Source organism: Macaca mulatta, chromosome 19 (assembly GCF_049350105.2).
Source record: "Macaca mulatta isolate MMU2019108-1 chromosome 19, T2T-MMU8v2.0, whole genome shotgun sequence".
NCBI classification, from domain to species: domain Eukaryota; kingdom Metazoa; phylum Chordata; class Mammalia; order Primates; family Cercopithecidae; genus Macaca; species Macaca mulatta.
The window spans coordinates 55464596-55486643 of record NC_133424.1 but is presented as its reverse complement, the minus strand read 5'-3'; the positions used below and the strand labels follow the sequence as shown (position 1 = coordinate 55486643).

At 44.6% G+C, this 22048-nt stretch overlaps 1 pseudogene; it reads left to right on the top strand.

Moving 5' to 3' along the window:
- The first annotated feature begins 1670 nt into the window (after positions 1-1670).
- On the top strand, positions 1671-21979 carry LOC114675769 (pregnancy-specific beta-1-glycoprotein 7-like; annotated as a pseudogene).
- Positions 21980-22048: the final 69 nt, after the last annotated feature.

Sequence of the window (22048 nt, the reverse complement as noted above, 5' to 3'; positions counted from 1 at the left end):
CTGACCTGGCGGCCGCCAACCTAACACCACTCCCTCTGCAGGCAGCTCCAGCCCCACACACCTGCTCCTTCCCTGGGCTCAGTTAAGAAGACATCTCCCAGGGCAGCGCTGGTGCACGCGACACCCCACTGCGCCCTTTCCCCTGTGACCTCCCTCCATCCTCATCAACTCTTCTTGTCACTGCTCCCTAAAGCTCACCTCTGCTCCATCTGTCCTGTTCTGTGGGGCATCCTAGGGCAAGCCTAAGGCTGACAAAGAACAGCGGCTGCCTGAGGGCTCACAGACTCCCCGGGAATCAGTCAGGCACCCTGTGACCTGTCTGCCCGCTGCACCCCGTGGGGGCTCAGAGCGCGTGTGATGGTCACACACAGGCACCACATACGTGTGTTCACCTACTCCTGGCTGTCCCTTGGGAAGACAGACCTCTCCTGTGTCTCTGCCAGCAGAAGGGGGTATTATTGCTCCTTGCTCCGAGAACACAACTCACCCCCACCCGCCTTCTCAGGTGTGAGCAACGTCCCTCCAGACAGGCTCTCTGGTGACTGCCTGTTCCTCCTCTACAGAGAGCAGCTTGGACCGGTGAAAACCCTCAGGACAGACCCCTGGGTATGTCAGCACATGGAGGGCTGAGCCCATCACGACCATGGAGTAAGTCGGGATGAATCTCTCCAGCTCTGAAGCCCTGCTCTGTCCCAGGCTCTCCTTCCTGTATCCCAACGAGCCATGTTCCACAGGGTTCCTGGGTAACTCCCCACTTCCTCCTGCACCACCACGGGGAAGGTGTGGTGACCACAGGACAATCAGATGGGCAGAGAAGAGAGGACACCAAAGATGGTCAGGAAGAAATGAGAAACCCTGAGCCCCAGCTCAGCCACCAGACCTCAGGGAGCAATAGAGTGACTGAGAACTTTCCCTTTGACTGTGGGACTCAGAGCCCCCACTGAGCAACCAGCACAGGCCTCTCCTCACAAGAGGCATGAGAGATTCACCCTGCACACCTCCAGGAAGGACACTTTCCTCTGAGACACCCAGGTCCTGAATATCCGTCCTTGGAAGCTGCAGCCAAGCTAGACACAATTAGAGAAAGGAAGGGTTCCTGTCACCAGACGACACACAACTCACCCACAGCACAATGGGGTGTCCCTGTGACAGGGACCTGGTGCAGCTCCAGCCTCCTGCACTGAAGGGGAGAGCCAGATGGGGTTGAAAGAGGACAAAGGGCGTGAATGTACACCCCGACCCAGAGCCATGGGGACAGCAGGAGGCTAAGGCCCAGGAATGTGCTTGCCCAACCTACAGGGTATGTGTGTGACTGTGTGTGTCTGTGCGTGTCTCTTTTGTGTGTGTGTGTGTGTTTCTGCACATAGTGTGTGTTGAGGTTTGGTGACAGACTCACGGCTGAAAAAGACAGAGGCCTCCACAATTCCCAGGGACCTGACACACAGACAAAAAGAAAAAGAGAAGGAGGGACAAGGAGGCAGGGCTGAGAGGGGAGGGGATAGAGAGATGCTCTGGACACAGACCCCACCCATGAGCCTGAGAAGTGCTCCTGCCCCAGGAAGAGACTCAGCACAGAAGGAGGAAGGACAGCGCAGCTGACAGCTGTGCTCAGAAAGTTTCTGGATCCCAGGCTCATCTCTACAGAGGAGAAAACGCAGGTGGCACAAGCCATGGGGCCCCTCTCAGCCCCTCGCTGCACACTGCACATTACCTGGAAGGAGCTCCTGCTCACAGGTGAGGAGGGAACTTCCTGGGAGAGGACAGGAGGAGGAAGCAGAATGATTGGATGGATTTTCCTGGAGAGGATGCGGTTCCAAAAAATAAAACAAGCCAGCACTTTGGAAGGCTGAGGTGGGCGAATCTTGAGGTCAGGAGTTCAAGAGCAGTCTGCTCAACACAGTGAAGCCCAGTCTCTACTAAAAATACAAGAAATTAGCAGGTGTGGTGGTGTGCTCCTGTAATCCTAGCTACTCGGGAGTTTGAGGCGGGAGAATTTCATGAACCTGGGAGGCAGAGATCGCAGTGAGCCGAGATCGCGCCATTGCATGCCAGCCGGGGCGACAGTACGATACTCTGTCTCAAAAAAAAAAAAAAAAAAAAAAAAAAAAAAAAAAAAGGAAAGAAGGCTCTGTTGGAGCCTGGATAGGGGAAAATATACCAGAGAGAGACAGGGGTTAGAACAGGAAAATCACATTGAACAGGAATTGGTAAGAGGTAGGAAAATCTCAAGTGTTCTGTTTTGCTAGTTGATCATCACTGGTCATCACATTTTGAAAAATGATAATAATAACTATTATCAGATTACACTTCAAATGAAAATATAAGCAGGGTATGAAACATTGTCCTCAGCCAAAAACCTCAACAATTGGGGGAAGAAAAAAAACAAAAACAAAAACAAAAACACCCCGGGCATGGAGGACCCTGGGAACTCTCACATGTACAGGAGTCTACAGCCCTGAGGCACTGGGGTGCAACCAAGATCACTAACGTCCCTGTCCTCATGGAACTCATGCTCTCATGGGCAGGAAGACAGACATGCAAACGATCTAGAATGTGAGGTCAGGTGTTGACAAGAGCTCCGGAGGGAGCAGAGCAGGGAAAGGTCAGAAAGGGAAGACCCAGGGTCTCTGAAGGAGGTGTCAGGAAAGATCTAAGGACGCCCTGATGTGAGCAGGACCTGAGGGCAGTGTGGAGGGAGCCGTGCAGACCTCTGGGGAAGAGGATTCCAAACAGAAAAATGCCGAGGTCAGAAGCGTTGAAGGAATGAGGGTCATGCCACTGGCCTTGACTCAGTAGGACAGTAAGACACAAACACACAATCACACACACACAAAAGGGGCCTGTGTGTGTGTGTGTCTTCAAGGCTGATGATTGAAGAACTCTTCTCAGGACCCAGGGCTCCATCTTTTCACCCCAATACATAGGTCTCAATATTGACTGATGCTCTCTCCACCTCCTAGTATTACTTTTCATCTTCTGGAACCCGCCCACCACTGCCCAAGTCACGATTGAAGCCCAGCCAGCCAAAGTTTCCGAGGGGAAGGATGTTCTTCTACTTGTCCAGAATTTGCCTGAGAATCTTACTGGCTACGTCTGGTTCAAAGGGCAAATAATGGACTTCCACCAATTCATTACAGCGTATACAATAGACACTGAAACAATTATATTTGGGCCTGCATACAGTGGACGAGAAACAGTATATTCCAATGCATCCCTGCTGATCCAGAATGTCACCCAGAATGACACAGGATCCTACACCATAGAAATTATAAAGCGAGGTGATAAGATTAAAGGAGTAACTGGACATTTCACCTTATACGGTGAGTGATTCCACATGATCCCTGGGTGTTGGGGGGCGGGGGTCACTTCTACTTTGCACACACAGGATGGTCAGGCCTGGACTGTGCCTGTGTCCCTCTCTGCATTATGTCCCATGTTGGGGTTTTGGCATTTAGTGCAGGACACACACAGAGGAGACAAACCTCAACAGATCAGAATTCCTTTCCTGCCTCCAGACCCTGCAGACACTTGCTGCACAGGAAGGACAGTCTGATGGGGGGAGGGTTTCTCAGCAGGAGGAGATCAGTCTCAGCCAAGCACCTCATGTCCTCTTCATAAACTTGACCCTGAGAAAGACCCTGGAGAACTGAGTAGGGCTTTGCCTAAGAGGCCCCCTGAGATACTCTCAGAGAAGCTCAGCCCTAGAAGCCTCAACCCCAGACCACTGTCCCTAAATCCTTACTCCAGATAAAGCTGAGGAGCCTGTGCCATGGCTGGGTTGTGGCAGGGCTTACTGGGGCCAAGGATTTACCAGCTGTCTGAGGACTGTGTCTCCTGGAGCTGCTCACTGCCAGGGCTCAGCCCTCAGAGCATCATCTGGGCAAGGACAGAACTTTCTTCACCTGACACTCAGAGTGGAGAGGACAGAAAGACAAGCTTTGTAGACCATCAGCCAACTGCCTTGTGAGGCTTAGGACACTCCATAGAAACTCTAATATCCCCAGAAGCAGAAACAGAAGAGAGAAAATGTACCTGGCAGCAGCTTGTCCACAGGGATCTGACCTAAAGGTGCTCTCTCATGGAAGTGAATAACAATAAATGCTGTTTGTGTGAACACCTCCACTGTGCCAAGCATTAAGTCAGGTGACTGTGAAGAATTTATAATTTATTCACAGATAGCATGAAAAGCCACAGTCCATTGGCCATTTAGCTTATTTGACTGAGAGAAAACTGAGGCACAGGAAGGCACAGTCACTGAACCAGAGTCACACAAACACAAAAGGCAGATCAGGGTCACATGAGGTCTGTCTGCAGCCACGGGCCCATCCTCTCCTCCACCAGAAGTGAGGGCCTATTGGATTCCAAGGACCCCATAGTCATTTATTTGCTCAAATCCTCTCATCTTCGGCATCCAAGCCTCAGAGGAGTGAGAGCAAATGGTCAGCTGATTAGTCTGTTCTCCAGAACTAAATCACCTACCTCAACTGTCAGAGTCAGTGCAAAAAATGTCCAGGCCTCCCCCTCAGATCGTAACCCGTATCACTGAACCTGAAATCCTGTTTCCCAAAGTGTCCATGTCACTGTCATAACAGGATAAAAGAGAGGACCTTGTTCCCGTTCCCCACACACACACCCCGCACCAGCACTGGCCCAGTGAGAGACACACGCTCAGGTGCTCTCACATAACAAATGAAGGAATTGAATGAAGAAATGAATGATCCATAACCTCTTTAGACTGTATCTTGGATGCAGAATCCTAGGAAGTTCTAGCCACACCTGTCCCTTTTCCTTCAGAGGCTGACACCCATGTTTCATCCCCCCCACTACCTCTTGCCCCTAAAGCCACCCCACCTCATGTATAACTCTGAAGCTCTTTGGTCACTGGAGGGTTATCAGGGCTCCCTGGTCCTGGATTGTGGAAATGGGGGCACCTAGTCCCTGGGGTCTCTGAAGTCACTGTAGCCCCCACTGTTCACTGCCAGGCTGTCTCTGCCTCTCTCTGCTTCTCTGTGTCCCTCATCTTCCTCCCACTTCATTCTACCTGGCAAGCCCTGCCCTGCACAGCTTCTTCCTCCACCCCTAGCCCTTCCCCAGACACTCTCTCTAACTAGGCTGACTGTTCTGTTCCCTTCCTGCTAGCACTGTGGCCTGGCCCACCTCCCAGGAAATGGGAAAGGCACAGAAATCACCTGGAGTTGCCACTCCTGCCAGGCTTCATCTCAAGCCAATGTCCCCAGGTCACTAAGAGAATGAGCTTCCACTGTATCCCCACCCAGGGCTCTTTCCTTTGTGAGGCTGATCTGTGGACAAGACCATGGGACAGGGATAGGCAGCTCCTCCATCCACTCTTATAATTCCCAGACAAGTTCTTCTGGCCTCCTGCACAAACAGAACCAATTTATCCCGATGGTGATTTGCAGTAAAGAAAGATTTTAATGAGTCCAAGTCTGCCAAACAGGAGTATGGAGGTTTATTATTACTCAAATCAGCCTTCTTAGTGGATCAGGGGTTAAAGATTTTCAAGGATAGTTTCAGGGGCACAGGAGTAAAAAATGGGTACTGCTGATTGTTTGAGGATGGAATCATGCGGGCGGCGGGAAATGATCTGTTTGTGCTTGAATCTGACTCTAGGTGGGGACCACGTGACTGGCTGAGCCATTAGTCACGGGTATGGATGAGGTCAGTGGGTTACCAGAATGCAAGAAATGAGAAACATCTCAAAAGACCAATCTCAGGTTCTACAATAGTGATGTTATCTATAGGAGCAATTAGTTACAAATTTTGTACACTCTGGCCAAATGACATTTGAGCAGTAAGGGATTATAGAAACTGTGCCTCCATTTTAGCAGAATTCAGTTCCCTCCTATAATCTTAGTCTCATGGTCTTTCACCAGTTTTGCAAAGGCAATCCCTGGGCAAAATAAGGGAATTAGTTTTATGTTTTTTTTTCTTTTTTTTTCTTTTTTTAAAAATTTATTTATTATTATTATACTTTAAGTTGTAGGGTACATGTGCATAACGTGCAGGTTTGTTACATATGTATACTTGTGCCATGTTGGTGTGCTGTGCTGCACCCATCAACTCGTCATTTACATCAGGTATAACTCCCAATGCAATCCCTCTCCCCTCCCCCCTCCCCATGATAGGCCCCGGTGTGTGATGTTCCCCTTCCTGAGTCCAAGTGATCTCATTGTTCAGTTCCCACCTATGAGTGAGAACATGCGGTGTTTGGTTTTCTGTTCTTGTGATAGTTTGCTAAGAATGATGGTTTCCAGCTGCATCCATGTCCCTACAAAGGACACAAACTCATCCTTTTTGATGGCTGCATAGTATTCCATGGTGTATATGTGCCACATTTTCTTAATCCAATCTGTCACTGATGGACATTTGGGTTGATTCCAAGTCTTTGCTATTGTGAATAGTGCTGCAATAAACATACGTGTGCATGTGACTTTATAGCAGCATAATTTATAATCCTTTGGGTATATGAAACTATTATTATTTCTTCAAAGTTAATCCATAAACTACATTCCACCCATGGTTAGCCTGGCCTATGTCCAGGAATGAGTGAGGACAGCCAGCCTGAAACTAGATGCCAGATGGAGTCAGCCATGCTAGTTCGCTGTCACTGTTGTAATCTTTGCACTGACTCACCAAGATGTCAGAGGCTGGACAGGCCTGCAGTCTCCAAAGCCCATGGGCTGATTTCACCCATTTCACTCGTGACTCCATCCTCAACCTACTGTGGAGCTCACATTCCCAGTCACTTCCTAGAGACTTCTGGTTTCCCGTCAGGCATAAAGAAGCTTGAGGCCGGGTGCGGTGGCTCAAGCCTGTAATCCCAGCACTTTGGGAGGCCGAGACGGGCGGATGACTAGGTCAGGAGATGGAGACCATCCTGGCTAACACAGTGAAACCCCGTCTCTACTAAAAAATACAAAAAACTAGCCGGGCGAGGTGGCGGGCGCCTGTAGTTCCAGCTACTCGGGAGGCTGAGGCAGGAGAATGACGTAAACCCGGGAGGCAGAGCTTGCAGTCAGCTGAGATCTGGCCACTGCACTCCAGCCTGGGCGACAGATCGAGACTCTGTCTCAAAAAAAAAAAAAAAAAAAAAAAAAAGAAGCTTGATATTTGTTACTTGGTTCTAACAGTAAGTAAAAAGCTGAACAATCTCTAAAGTCAACAACTCGTTAAAATCCCTCAGAGATGGCCAGGCACAGTGGCTCACGCCTGTAATCCCACCACTTTGGGAGTCTGAGGTGAGCGGATCACAAGGTCAGGAGATCGAGACCATCCTGGCTAACAGGGTGAAACCCCGTCTCTACTAAAAATACAAAGAAATTAGCCAGGCGTGGTGTCGGGTGCCTATAGTCCCAGCTCCTCTGGAGGCTGAGGCAGAAGAATGGCGTGAACCAGGGAGGCGGAGCTTGCAGTGAGCCAAGATCATGCCAGTGCACTGCAACCTGGGTAGCAGAGTGAGACTCCGTCTCAGAAAAACAAAAAACAAAAAGTGCTGTTAGAGAAATGAAGAATGCTTTCGATGCTTACTGGTAGACTCCACACAGCTGAGGAAAGAATCCCTAGCTTGAGGATGTGTCAATAGAAACTTCGAAAAGTGAAACAGGAAAGTTCAAAAAGAGTTGGGGGAAAAAAGTGGAACAACATATTCTACTTCATATTCAACATTTTGTATTGACAATAGCAATTTTTAAACTTTGTAGTTGCGGGACAACTACCAAGGCTGTAACATACACGTAATGGGAATACTGGTGGTTTCGGGGACCTGTTGCAGGTGGCCATGTGGGTGCTATCTAGTGGTTTTAGTGCCTGTGCCACATACAACTGTTTCCTCATGATGATACCATTTTCATAAGGTGGGGTTCTTCTTGTGGGCGACACATGAGCCATTGGCGTCTCACTTAGACTCTTCCTAATTCACACAAACTGAAACTCGAGTTGTATTTCCTGAGGTTAAGAGAAAATGAAGAAAGCATTTCACATACCTGTTCTGGGCTCCTCCCCATTTTTCCTAACTCTGCACAGAAATTAGAAACAGGGAGTTCCTTCTATATTTACTACCATAACACACATCACTTCTTTTAATCGGCGTAATTCCTCCCTTTATGTAATTGACACACTGACCAGTTCTGTCCTTTTAACGGGACTCTCTCTACTTAAGTACTTGCTAATTTCAAATCACGGTTGGTATCTTTCTTTGAGCATAATGTGATCCTGCTGGAATTCACCCCACACCTAAACCTTAATTGGGTATCAAGAGAAATATTACTACCAGCAATTGATCTTAGATGTTTGGACCATCAGTAAAAATTTCCACTTATGACAACATTTTAATGTTTCCTCCAAAAGTTTTTTTGTTTTTGTTTTTATTTTTTTTGTTACTAGAGTCAGAACATAACATGAGGTCTAAACTCCAGAGAACTTTTTTAGGAAAATTACAGTATTACAAATTAAGCATCCCAAATCTGGAAATTCAAAATCTGAAATGCTCCAAAATCCAACACTTCTGACCACTGATGTGATGCTAAAAAGAAGTGCTCACTGGAGCATTTTGGATTTAAAATTTTTCAGATGTGGGATGCTGACCCAGTACATCTACTGCAAATATTCCAAAAAAAAAAAATAAAGTTAGAAATCCAAAACACTTGGTTTTAGGTTGTCTGCATAAGGAACACTTTATCTGCATGAACTCTTGCCTGTCCCCTTCACTCTTTGTAGGTCATTCCTTGGACTCTATCTTTAGAGGTCACTGGCTCAAGTCAGTCACTATGAGACAGCTGGGAAAACTGCCCCACCTTGTGGCTCCACTGCTTGATGACTGAACTGACCTCCAGGCTTGACTCTGGTCTCCCCTGTGTTATTTCTGCTGAAGTACCCAGTCCCAGGCCAGGCTTCCCAGTACCCAAAGGGTTTAAGGACAGTGGGAATTTCCATCATCCATCTCTAGGATGTCCTTGAAAGGGAAGCTGCAGAGAAAGCATACCTTGGGGGACAGAGTAAGACTGAAACTAAGAAGATTCCAGCACTGCATGCTCCAGGTGAGGACCACAGGTGGGCCAGGCAGGCAGTTGGAGAGGTAAGGATTCAGAGAGGCACCAGGGGCTGTGACTGCTGGTCCTGTGTCTTTCCATGACCCAATGCTGCTGCTCAATTCACACTTGAGAAAGTCTGTGCTTCTCCCACATAAAACAGGCAGCCTCACAATCTCTGAGCCCTCAGATTGCCATGCATCTGTCTTGTAACACACACACCTGCCATGGACCTTTAGGGACTTGGTTGGTTTGAGAGGTGGGAAATGCCATCTCTGATTGAAAAATGTCTTTGGAGGAATCAAAGGTGCCACACAGGGCAATCTTCTCTCTGTTATCTGCATAGTGGAGACTCCCAAGCCCTACATCTCCAGCAGCAACTTAAACCCCAGGGAGGCCACGGAGACTGTCATCTTATCCTGTGATCCTCACACTCGGGATGTAAGCTACCTGTGGTGGATAAATGGTCAGAGCCTCCCTATCAGTCACAAGTTGCAGCTGTCTGAAAACAACAGGACCCTCGTTCTATTTGGTGTCACAAAGGATACTGCAGGACCCTATGAATGTGAAATGAAGAACCCAGTGAGTTCCAGCCGCAGTGACCCAGTCACCCTGAATCTCCTCTGTGAGTATTTTCTGTTCCTCTGTGTGTCAGGCTGCCATCCCAAATATACATGGCCAGAGGCCAGGCCTCCCAGTCCCTCTCAGGTGCAAGTACAGAGACTTTTACCCCTGGATATCAAAGCTGACCATGTCTACTAAGAGTAGGCTTTGGCTTGATCACCAATGGGAGAAGAGGCTGCTCCTGTCACAGGAGACTCAGGGTCCACAGCTTATGATGGGAAAAAAAGGTGAATGTCTCAGGCTCCAGATCAGTGAACACAGCAGGGATTTGACTGGGACTTCAGTGTTGTGACTTAGCTCACAGGGTCACTGTGGCCCTTCCATAGACCAGGATTTTCCCTTCCCTCTGACAACATCACCTGTGACTTTATTCTCTTTGCTCCAGATGGCCTGGATGCTCCCACCATTTCTTCTTCATACACCTATTAGGACACAGGGGAAGTCCCCAAGCTCTCCTGCCTCACAGACTCTCACCCACTGGCAGAGCATTCTTGGCTGATTGATGGGATGTTTCAGCAATCAGCACAAGTGTTCTTTATCCCCCAGATCACTAAAACATACAGGGGTAAGTCATATGGAACACCTGCAGAAAACTGCCCCACCTTGTGCCTCCACGGCCTGATGACTGAACTGACCTCCAGGCTTGACTCTGGTCTCCCCTGTCTTATTTCTGCTGAAACATCCAGTCCCAGGCCAGGCTGCTCAGTATCTTCAGGGTTTCAGGACAATGGGAAGTCCCATTATTACTCATCTCTAGAATATCCTTGGAAACGGAAACTGCAGAGAAATCACATCTTGGGGGGAAAGTAGGATGGAATTTGGAAGGGGCCCAGCAGTTGCACATTCCAGGTAAGGAACCCAAGGTGAGCGAGCCAGTCAGCTGATTAGAGAGGGACTGGGAGGGGTACCTGGGCCTGGGACTCCCACTGATGTGTCTGTCCATGACCCAACACTGCTTCTCATTTCACACTTGAGAATGTCTGTGCTTCCCTAAGACAGAGCAGGTGGCCTCACAGTCTTTGAGCCCTTAGATCATCATGCATCTGTCTAATGACACATGCACCAGCTGTTGACTTTCAAGGACTCAGGAGGGCTGACCGGTGGGAGATGCCAACTCTGATTGAAGGATACCTGTGGAGGAATCAAAGGTGCCACACAGGACAATCTTCTCTCTGCTGTCCACAAAGCAGAGCTGCGCAAGTCCTACATCACCAGCAACATCAACCCCATGGAGAATAAGAACGCTGTAGCCTTAACTTGTGAACCTAAGACTCAGGGCTACACCTACATGTGGTGGGTAAATGGTCAGAGCCTCCCGGTCAGTCCCAGGCTAAAGCAACCCGGTAAAAACAAGATCCTCATTCTACCCAATGTCACAAGAAATGACACAGGAACCTATGAATGTGAAATATGGGACCGAGTTGGTAGCATCTGCAGTGACCAGTCACCCTGGATGTCCTCTGTATCTTTGTTTCCTCTGTGGGCCAGGCCACCAGCTTAAATCCAAACTACCAGAGACCAGACATCTCAGTCTGTCTCAGGTCCACTTACAGACATTTTATTTCTGGACACCCGAGTGGGACATGACTCCCTGCCCTGGAAAACCTGGGTAGGCACAGCCTTAACCAAGAATATAAGGGGAGGGGATGCTCTTGTCATGGGAGACTTGGGGTCTACAGCCTGTGATGGGAGAAACAGGTGAATACCTCAGGCCTTGGCTCAGTGAACACAGAACGGGTTTGGCTGGGACTTGAGGGTGTGTCTTGGCTCAGGGGGACATTGTGTCAATTTAGGAGACCAGGAGCATCCCCTTCCCTTGGACAACATCACCTGTGGCTTTATTCTCTTTACTCCAGATGGTCCAGACATCCCCAGCATTTTCCCTTCATGGACCGACTACCGTTTAGGACAAAACCTCTACTTGTACTGCCTCACGGACTCTAATCCACCGGCAGAGTATACTTGGACAATAAATGGGAGGTTTCTGCAAACAGGACCAAGGATCTATATCCCCCAAATTACTACAAAGCATAGCGGGCTCTATCGTTGCTCTGTTCGTAACTCAGCCACTGGCAGCGAACTTTCCACATTCAAGACGATCAGAGTCTCTGGTAAGTGGATCCCTGCATCACTGGCAATAGGGTTTTAGGTGGAGTCTATCTGGCTTTCAGAGAAGAGTCAGGAAAACATTTTTATTCCCAGTCTGTGTTCCATGGGCAGAAGCAAATCCTAAATTCTCCTTTTGAACCCTCCTAAATTGTCTCTACAGACTCTCTTCTCCCTGTTTTCCTGTTTTCTCATGGCTGACTTTGTGTCCAGTCTGACAAGGGTGGGGAGGGGGCTTTTTCAGCCCTGAGCCCTGTGTTGGAAGAGGCTTCACAGAGGGACAAGAAGGAGAGTCCTCAAGGTCACGTTGCTTCTCGCTGTCACCAACACATCCCTTTCTGCCACGTCTTTGTTTCCTTTTACCTACTCCATGAGCTACAAGGAACATCTGAGGCTTTGAAACAAGCTCACATTTTTCCCCTAAATGAGAGGAGGAAGCCCCTTGGATGAGGGAGGAGCAGCTCAGACTGCTCCCTGCTCTGCTCCAGGCTTCTCTGGTGACTGGCCCTGCCTGACTCCACCTGGGGTGAGACCAGCATGTGTGGAGAAAGATCCCTGGTGGCCTGTCCTGAATTCGGCTAAATCGAGCTGCCAGTTGAAGTGAAGCCTAGGCTGCAGGGAAATAAGAAGAGAGGGAGCCTCGGGGAGAACTCTTGAGTTGTGTCCTGGCTCTGAAGTCACCGGCTGTATGAGGCTGTGGGCACTGCATGTGGGACACAGCACAGAGGACAGTGAGTGATGCACACTTGAATAAATAGGGAGATTCACCTCTGGGGCTCTGCATGGCAGGAAAGGGGCAATGAAAAAAGTGTGTATTTATAGAATGTAAGACTACCAGGACACTTTATATATATCTAATATAAGACTTATCATTAACTGTTTCTACGTGTGCAATTTAGTGTTGTGTAACCATCACACTATCCATTTCCAGAACTTTTTCCTTTTGCCATATTAAACCTCTGTACCCTATAAACAGTAACTCTCACTTCTTCTCCCCCTAACCCTTAGCACATACCATTCTACTTTCTGTCTCTATGTAACTGGCTATTCTATCTTTTATAAATGGAATTATAGAATAATTATCCTTTCGTGTCTGGCTTATTTCAGTTAGCATGATGTCTTCAAGGTTCATCCACTTTGCACGATGTATTGGAATTTTATTCCTTGTTAAGGTTGAATAACATTTCGATGTATAGATATACCTCATTTGCCTACCCACTTATCCTTCAATGGACTTTTCTGTTGTTTCCATTTTTTGGCTATTGTGAGTAATGCTTCTCTGAACATCAATGTGCAAATATTTGTTCAAATTTCCTTCCATTCTATAGGCAGTATGTCCAGAAGTGGAATTGCTGGGTCGAATGGTAATTTATTGTTTAATTTTTTGAGAAACAGCCACACCACTTTTTACAGTGGCTATAACATTTCCCATTCCCATCAGCAATACACTAGAGCTCCAACTTTTCCATCTATTTGAAAACACTTGTTGTTTTGTGTTGCTGTCGTTGTTTACCAAAGCCATCCTAAAGTGTGTGAGGTGGTGTCACATTGTGGTTTTGATTTGCATATCTCTATGTTTTCATGACGCTGAGGAACTCTGCATGGGCTTATTGGATATTTGCATATCTTCTTCGGAGAAAACTCTATTTTAATCGTTTGTTCATGTTTTAATTGGGTTTCTGGATGTTTGCTGTTGTTCACTTGTAGTTTTTCATGTATTCTGGAAATTAATTTCTTTTCACACTCATAATTTGCAATAATTTTCCCATTTCATAGGTTGCCTTTTTACTTTCTTGATAATGTTCTTCAATATATAAAAGGTTTTGATTTTTATTAAGTCCAATTTATCCATTTTATTCGTTGCCTATGCTTTTGTTCCTATAACCAATAAATCATTGTGAAATCCTATACCATGAAGCTTTTCTCCTATGTTTTCTTCTAAGAGTTGTATAGATTTTGCTCTTACATTTAGATCTTTGATCTATTGTGGGTTAATTTTTGTATATGGTGTTAGGTAAAGGTTCCACTCATTCTTGCCCTGGGATATCCAGCTTTCCCAATATCATTTGGTGAGAACACTGTCCTTTCCCCATTGAACGATCTTGGCACAGTCGATGAAAATCATTTGGCCATATGTGTAAGTATTTCTTTCTGGGCCCCCTGTTCTATCTCATTAATTTCTATGTTCTCCTTTATGCCAGTACCACACTGTGTTGGTTACTGGGGCTTTGTAGTAAATGCTGACATCAGGAGTTGTGAGTCTTTCAACCTCATTCTCCCTCTTCAAAGTTGTTTGTCTATTTAAAGTCATGAGATTTAATATAAATTTTAGGACGGATTTTTCTTTTACTATTAAAAAGTCACTGAGATTCTGAAGGAGTTGTATTGAATCTGCAGCTCACTTTGGGTAACATTGTCCTCCCAACAATAGTGAGTCTTCTAATCCATGAAACCAAAATGTCTTTCACTTTATTGATGTCATCATTAAGCAATATTTTATGGATTTCAGGTATAATCATTTCACCTCTTTGGTTAAACTTATTCCTAAATATTTTATTCTTTTTGATATTAATACAAATTAAATTGTTTTCTTTTTTTTATTGTTATTGTACTTTAAGTTCTAGGGTACATGTGCATAACGTGCAGGTTTGTTACATATGTATACTTGTGTCATGTTGCTGTGCTGCACCCATTAACTCGTCAGCACCCATTGACTCGTCATTTACATCAGGTATAACTCCCAGTGCAATCCCTCCCCCCTCCCCCCTGCCCATGATAGGCTCCAGTGTGTGATGTTCCCCTTCCCGAGTCCAAGTGATCTCATTGTTCGGTTCCCACCTATGAGTGAGAACATGCGGTGTTTGGTTTTCTGTTCTTGTGATACTTTGCTGAGAATGATGGTTTCCAGCTGCATCCATGTCCCTACAAAGGACACAAACTCATCCATTTTTATGGCTGCATAGTATTCCATAGTGTATATGTGGCACATTTTCTTAATCCAGTCTATCGCTGATGGACATTTGGGTTGATTCCAAATCTTTGCTATTGTGAATAGTGCCACAATAAACATATGAGTGCATGTGTCTTTAGAGCAGCATGATTTATAATCCTTTGGGTATATACCCAGTAGTCGGATGGCTGGGTCATATGGTACTTCTAGTTCTAGATCCTTGAGGAATCGCCATACTGTTTTCCATAATGGTTGAACTAGTTTACAATCCCACCAACAGTGTAAAAGTGTTCCTATTTCTCCACATCCTCTCCAGCACCTGTTGTTTCCTGACTTTTTAATGATCACCATTCTAACGGGAGTGAGATGGTATCTCATTGTGGTTTTGATTTGCATTTCTCTGATGGCCAGTGATGATGAGCACTTTTTCATGCATGTGTTGGCTGTATGCATGTCTTCTTTTGAGAAATGTCTGTTCATATCCTTTGTCCACTTTTTGACGGGGCTGTTTGTTTTTTTCTTGTAAATTTGTTTGAGTTCTTTGTAGGTTCTGGATATTAGTCCTTTGTCAGATGAGTAGATTGCAAAAATTTTCTCCCATTCTGTAGGTTGCCTGTTCACTCTGATGGTAGTTTCTTTTACTGTGCGGAAGCTCTTTAGTTTAATTAGATCTATTTGTCAATTTTGGCTTTTGTTGCCTCTGCTTTTGGTGTTTTAGACATGAAGTCCTTGCCCATGCCTATGTCTTGAATGGTATTACCTAGGTTTTCTTCTAGGATTTTTATGGTATTAGGTCTAACATTTAAGTCTCTAATCCATCTTGAATTAATTTTTGTATAAGGAGTAAAGAAAGGATCCAGATTCAGCTTTCTACTTATAGCTAGCCAATTTTCCCAGCACCACTTATTAAATAGGGAATCCTTTCCCCATTTCTTGTTTCTCTGAGGTTTGACAAAGATCACATGGCTGATGTGTGGTATTATTTCTGAGGACTCTGTTCTGTTCCATTGGTCTATATCTCTGTTTTGGTACCAGTACCATGCTGTTTTGGTTACTGTAGCCTTTTAGTATAGTTTGAAGTCAGGTAGCGTGATACCTCCAGCTTTGTTCTTTTGACTTAGGATTGTCTTGGAGATGCGGGCTCTTTTTTGGTTCCTTATGAACTTTAAAGCAGTTTTTTCCAATTCTGTGAAGAAACTCATTGGTAGCTTGATGGGGATGGCATTGAATCTATAAATTACCTTGGGCAGTATGGCCATTTTCACGATATTGATTCTTCCTATCCATGAGCATGGTATGTTCTTCCATTTGTTTGTGTCCTCTTTGATTTCACTGAGCAGTGGTTTGTAGTTCTCCTTGAAGAGGTCCTTTACATCCCTTGTAAGTTAGATTCCTAGGTATTTTATCCTCTTTGAAGCAATTGTGAATGGAAGTTCATTCATGATTTGGCTCTCTATTTGTCCGTAACTGGTGTATAAGAATGCTTGTGATTTTTGCACATTAATTTTGTATCCTGAGACTTCCCTGAAGTTTCTTATCAGCTTAAGAAGATTTTGGGCTGAGACCATGGGGTTTTCTAAATATACAATCATGTCATCTGCAAACAGGGACAATTTGACTCCTTCTTTTCCTAACTGAATACCCTTGATTTCTTTCTCTTGCCTGATTGCCCTAGCCAGAACTTCCAACACTATGTTGAGTAAGAGTGGTGAGAGAGGACATCCCTGTCTTGTGCCACTTTTCAAAGGAAATTTTCCAGTTTTGCCCATTCAGTATGATATTGGCTGTGGGTTTGTCATAAATAGCTCATATTATTTTGAGATATGTTCCATCAATACCGAATTTATTGAGAGTTTTTAGCATGAAGGGCTGTTGAATTTTGTCAAAGGCCTTTTCTGCATGTATTGAGATAATCATGTGGTTTTGGTCTTTGGTTCTGTTCATATGCTGGATTACATTTTTTGATTTGCTTATGTTGAAGAAGCCTTGCATCCTAGGGATGAATCCCACTTGATCCTGGTGGATAAGCATTTTGATGGGCTGCTGGATCTGGTTTGCCAGTATTTTACTGAGGATTTTTGCATTGATGTTCATCAGGGATATTGGTCTAAAATTCTCTTTTTTTGTTGTGTCTCTGCCAGGCTTTGCTATCAGGATGATGGTGGCCTCACAAAATGGGTTAGGGAGAATCCCCTCTTTTTCTATTGATTGGAATAGTTTCAGAAGGAATGGTACCAGCTCCTCCTTGTACCTCTGGTAGAATTCAGCTGTGAATCCATCTGGTCCTGGACTTTTTTTGGTTGGTAGGCTATTAATTATTGCCTCAATTTCAGAGCCTGCTATTGGTCTATTCAGGAATTCAGCTTCTTCCTGCTGTAGTCTTGGGAGAGTGTAAGTGTCCAGGAAATTATCCATTTCTTCTAGATTTTCTAGTTTATTTGCATAGAGGTGTTTATAGTATTCTCTGATGGTAGTTTGTATTTCTGTGAGGTCGGTGGTGATATACCCTTTATCATTTTTTATTGCATCGATTTGATTCTTCTCTCTTTTCTTCTTTATTAGTCTTGCTAGCAGTCTGTCAATTTTGTTGATCTTTTCAAAAAACCAACTCCTGGATTCATTGATTTTTTGGAGGGTTTTTTGTGTCTCTGTCTCCTTCAGTTCTGCTCTGATCTTAGTTATTTCTTGCCTTCTGCTAGCTTTCGAATGTGTTTGCTCTTGTTTCTCTAGCTCTTTTAATTGTGATGTTAGAGTGTCAATTTTAGATCTTTCCAGCTTTCTCTTGTGGGCATTTAATACTATAAATTTCCCTCTACACACTGCTTTAAGTGTGTCCCAGAGATTCTGGTATGTTGTATCTTTGTTCTCATTGGTTTCAAAGAACATCTTTATTTCTGCCTTCATTTCGTTATGTACCCAGTAGTCATTCAGGAGCAGGTTGTTCAGTTTCCATGTAGTTGAGTGGTTTTGATTGAGTTTCTTAGTCCTGAGTTCTAGTTTGATTGCTCTGTGGTCTGAGAGATAGTTTGTTATAATTTCTGTTGTTGTACATTTGCTGAGGAGTGCTTTACTTCCAACTATGTGTTCAATTTTGGAATAAGTGTGATGTGGTGCTGAGAAGAATGTATATTCTGTTGATTTGGGGTGGAGAGTTCTGTAGATGTCTATTAGGCCTGCTTGCTGCAGAGATGAGTTCAATTCCTGGATATCATTGTTAACTTTCTGTCTCGTTGATCTGTCTAATGTTGACAGTGGGGTGTTGAAGTCTCCCATTATTATTTTATGGGTATCTACGTCTCTTTGTAAGTCTCTAAGGACTTGCTTTATGAATCTGGGTGCTCCTGTATTGGGTGCATATATATTTAGGATAGTTAGCTCTTCCTGTTGAATTGATCCCTTTACCATTATGTAATGGCCTTGTCTCTTTTGATCTTTGATGGTTTAAAGTCTGTTTTATCAGAGTCTAGTATTGCAACCCCTGCTTTTTTTTGTTCTCTGTTTGCTTGGTAGATCTTCCTCCATCCCTTTATTTTGAGCCTATGTATGTGTCTGCATGTGAGATTGGTCTCCTGAATACAGCAAACTGATGGGTCTTGACTCTTTATCCAGTTTGCCAGTCTGTGTCTTTTAATTGGAGCATTTAGTCCATTTACATTTAAGGTTAAGATTGTTATGTGTGAACTTGATCCTGCCATTATGATATTAACTGGTTATTTTGCTCGTTAGTTGATGCAGTTTCTTCCTAGCCTCGATGGTCTTTACATTTTGGCATGTTTTTGCAATGGCTGGTACCGGTTATTCCTTTCCATGTTTAGTGCTTCCTTCAGGGTCTCTTGTAAGGCAGGCCTGGTGGTGACAAAATCTCTAAGCATTTGCTTATCTGTAAAGAATTTTATTTCTCCTTCACTTATGAAACTTAGTTTGGCTGCATATGAAATTCTGGGTTGAAAATTCTTTTCTTTAAGAATGTTGAATATTGGCCCCTGCCCCTACTCTCTTCTGGCTTGGAGAGTTTCTGCTGAGAGATCTGCTGTTAGTCTGATGGGCCTCCCTTTGTGGGTAACCCGACCTTTCTCTCTGGCTGCCCTTACGATTTTTTCCTTCATTTCAACTTTGGTGAATCTGGCAATTATGTGTCTTGGAGTTGCTCTTCTTAAGGATTATCATTGTGGCCTTCTCTGCATTTCCTGAATTTGAATGTTGGCCTGCCCTACTAGGTTTGGGAAGTTCTCCTGGATGATATCCTGAAGAGTGTTTTCCAACTTGGTTCCATTTTCCCCCTCACTTTCAGGCACCCCAATCAAACATAGATTTGGTCTTTTTACATAATCCCATACTTCTGGCAGGCTTTGTTCATTTCTTTTTCTTCTTTTTTCTTTAGATTTCTCTTCTCGCTTCATTTCATTCATTTGATCCTCAATCACTGATACTCTTTCTTCCAGTTGATCGAGTCGGTTACTGAAGCTTGTGCATTTGTCACGTATTTCTCGTGTCATGGTTTTCATCTCTGTCAGTTCGTTTATGGCCTTCTCTGCATTAATTATTGTAGTTATCAATTCTTCCACTCTTTTTTCAAGATTTTTAGTTTCTTTGCACTGGGTACGTAATTCCTCCTTTAGCTCTGAGAAGTTTGATGGACTGGAGCCTTCTTCTCTCATATTGTCAAAGTCATTCTCCATCCAGCTTTGATCTGGTGCTGGCGATGAGCTGCGTTCCTTTGCAGGTGGAGATGTTCTCTTATTTTTTGAATTTCCAGCTTTTCTGCCCTGCTTTTTCCCCATCTTTGTGGTTTTATCTCCCTCTGGTCTTTGATGATGGTGACATACTGATGGGGTTTTGGTGTGGGTGTCCTTCCTGTTTGTTAGTTTTCCTTCTAACAGTCTGGACCCTCAGCTGTAGGTCTGTTGGAGATTTCTTGAGGTCCACTCCAGACTGTGTTTGCCTGGGTATCAGCAACAGAGGCTGCAGAAGATAGAATATTTCTGAACAGCGAGTGTACCTGTCTGATTCTTGCTTTGGAAGCTTCCTCTCAGGGGTGTACTCCACCATGTGAGATGTGGGGTGTAGGCCTGCTCCTAGTGGGGGATGTCTCCCAGTTAGGTTACTCAGGGGTTAGGGACCCACTTGAGCAGGCAGTCTGTCTTCTCAGATCTCAACGTCCATGTTGGGAGATCCACTGCTCTCTTCAAAGCTGTCAGACAGAGTCATTTGCATCTGCAGAGGTTTCAGCTGCTTCTTTTTGTTGTTGTTGTTGCTGTTTAGATGTGCCCTGTCCCCAGAGGTGGACTCTACAGAGACAGGCAGGACTCCTTGAGCTGCAGTGAGCTCCACCCAGTTCAAGGTTCCTAGCGGCTTTGTTTACCTACTTAAGCCTCAGCAATGGCAGGCGACCCTCCCCCAGCCTGGCTGCTGCCTTGCCTGTAGATCACAGACCGCTGTGCTAGCAATGAGGGAGTCACCGTGGGTGTGGGACCCTCCCATCCAGGTGTGGGATATAATCTGCTGGTGTTCCCGTTTGCTAAGATCCTTGGTGAAGTGCAGTAATGGGGTGGGAGTTACCCGATTTTCCAGGTGTTGTGTGTCTAAGTTCCCCTGGCTAGGAAAAGGGATTCCCTTCCCCCTTGCGCTTCCCAGGTGAGGCGATGCCTCGCCCTGCTTCAGCTCTTGCTGGACGGTCTGCAGCAGCTGACCAGCACCGATTGTTCTGCACTCCCTAGTGAGATGAACCCAGTACCTCAGTTGAAAATGCAAAATCACCTGTCTTCTGTGTCGCTCGCGCTGGGAGTTTGAGACTGGAGCTGTTCCTATTTGGCCATCTTGCTCTGCCCCCCAAACTGTTTTTCTTAATTTCCCTTCAGATTGTTCATGGTTAGTGTCTTGAAATACGACTGATGTTTGAACGTTGATATCGTATTGTGCAACATTACTGAATTCATTTATTAATTCTAATAGGTTTGTTCCATCTTTAGGATTTTCTACATATAAGTTCAAGTTATCTGCAAACAGAAATAATTTTACTCCTTTCTTCCAATTTGAATGTCTTTTTAAAAATCTTGCCTAATTTTTCTGACAAGACCTTTCAGTACTGCATTGAATAGAAGTGTCAAAAGCAGCATCCTTGTATTGTTCCTGCTCATACAGGGAAACCTTTCAGTCTTTCTCCACAGAGTATGATGTTAGCATTGGGTTTTTCCCATATTACCTTTATGATGAGGTGGTTTCCTTCCATTCTTAGTTAGAATGCTTTTATTACAAAAAAATACTGAATTTCATCAAATGCTTTTACTGATTCAATCTTATTACTGATTATAGTTCTATTCATATTTTTGTATTTTTCTAGGAATTTATCTATTTCATCTAGCTTATCCAATTTATTGGCATACAATTATTTACAGTTCTTTCATAATCATTATTTCATTAGAATTGGTAGTAATCACTTCATTTTTTTCCTTTTTCTTTATTATTTTATTTTATTTTATTTTTTTAAGAGAGAGAGACAGGCTCTCACTTTGTAGGCCAGCCCAGGCTGAAATACAGTGGCGTGATTATGGCTTACTGCAGCCTCAACCTCCTGGGCTCAAGCAATTCTCCTTCTTCAGCCTCCCAAGATACTAGGACTACAGATGCATGCCACCATGCCCACCTAATTGGTTTTTAAATTTTTTTGTAGATGTAGGGTCTCCTCAGGTTACCTATGCTGGTCCAAACACCTGGCCTCAAGAGATCCTCCCATTGTGACCTTTGAAAATGCTAGTATTAAAAGATGACCCACCATGCTCAGACTCCATTTTCATTTCTGATTTTAGTAATTTTAATCTTCTCTCTTTTTTTCTTAATCAGTCTAGTTAATGGTCATCAATTTTGTTGATTTTACTTTGAAGAATCATCTTTGGTTTCATTAATTTCCTCTATTCTTCTTCCATTCTCCATTTTCTTTTTATCCACTCTAATCCGTATTGTGTCCTTCAATCACTGTGCTTGGGTTTAGTTTGTTCTTCTTTCATATCCTGAAGTATGAGAGAGCTTGCTTCATACCATTCTTTTAAAGGTTTCATGCAGTTAATGAAACAAGATGCCACACACAGACGAACCAGTCAGCTGTTATATTACTACCATCGTCATTAGCCTTGAGGTCAAATAGTCCTAGAATCAAATCTCAGATCCACTTTTTACTAGCCATATGACACCAGGAGAGATTTTACACTACTTTAAGCTTGTGTCTTTTCATTGGCAAAATGGAAATAATGTTGACCTGACAGGGTTACTGTGTGAATTAAATGAGGTGCAGGTAAAGTATTTAGCACAGCACCTGGCACATAGG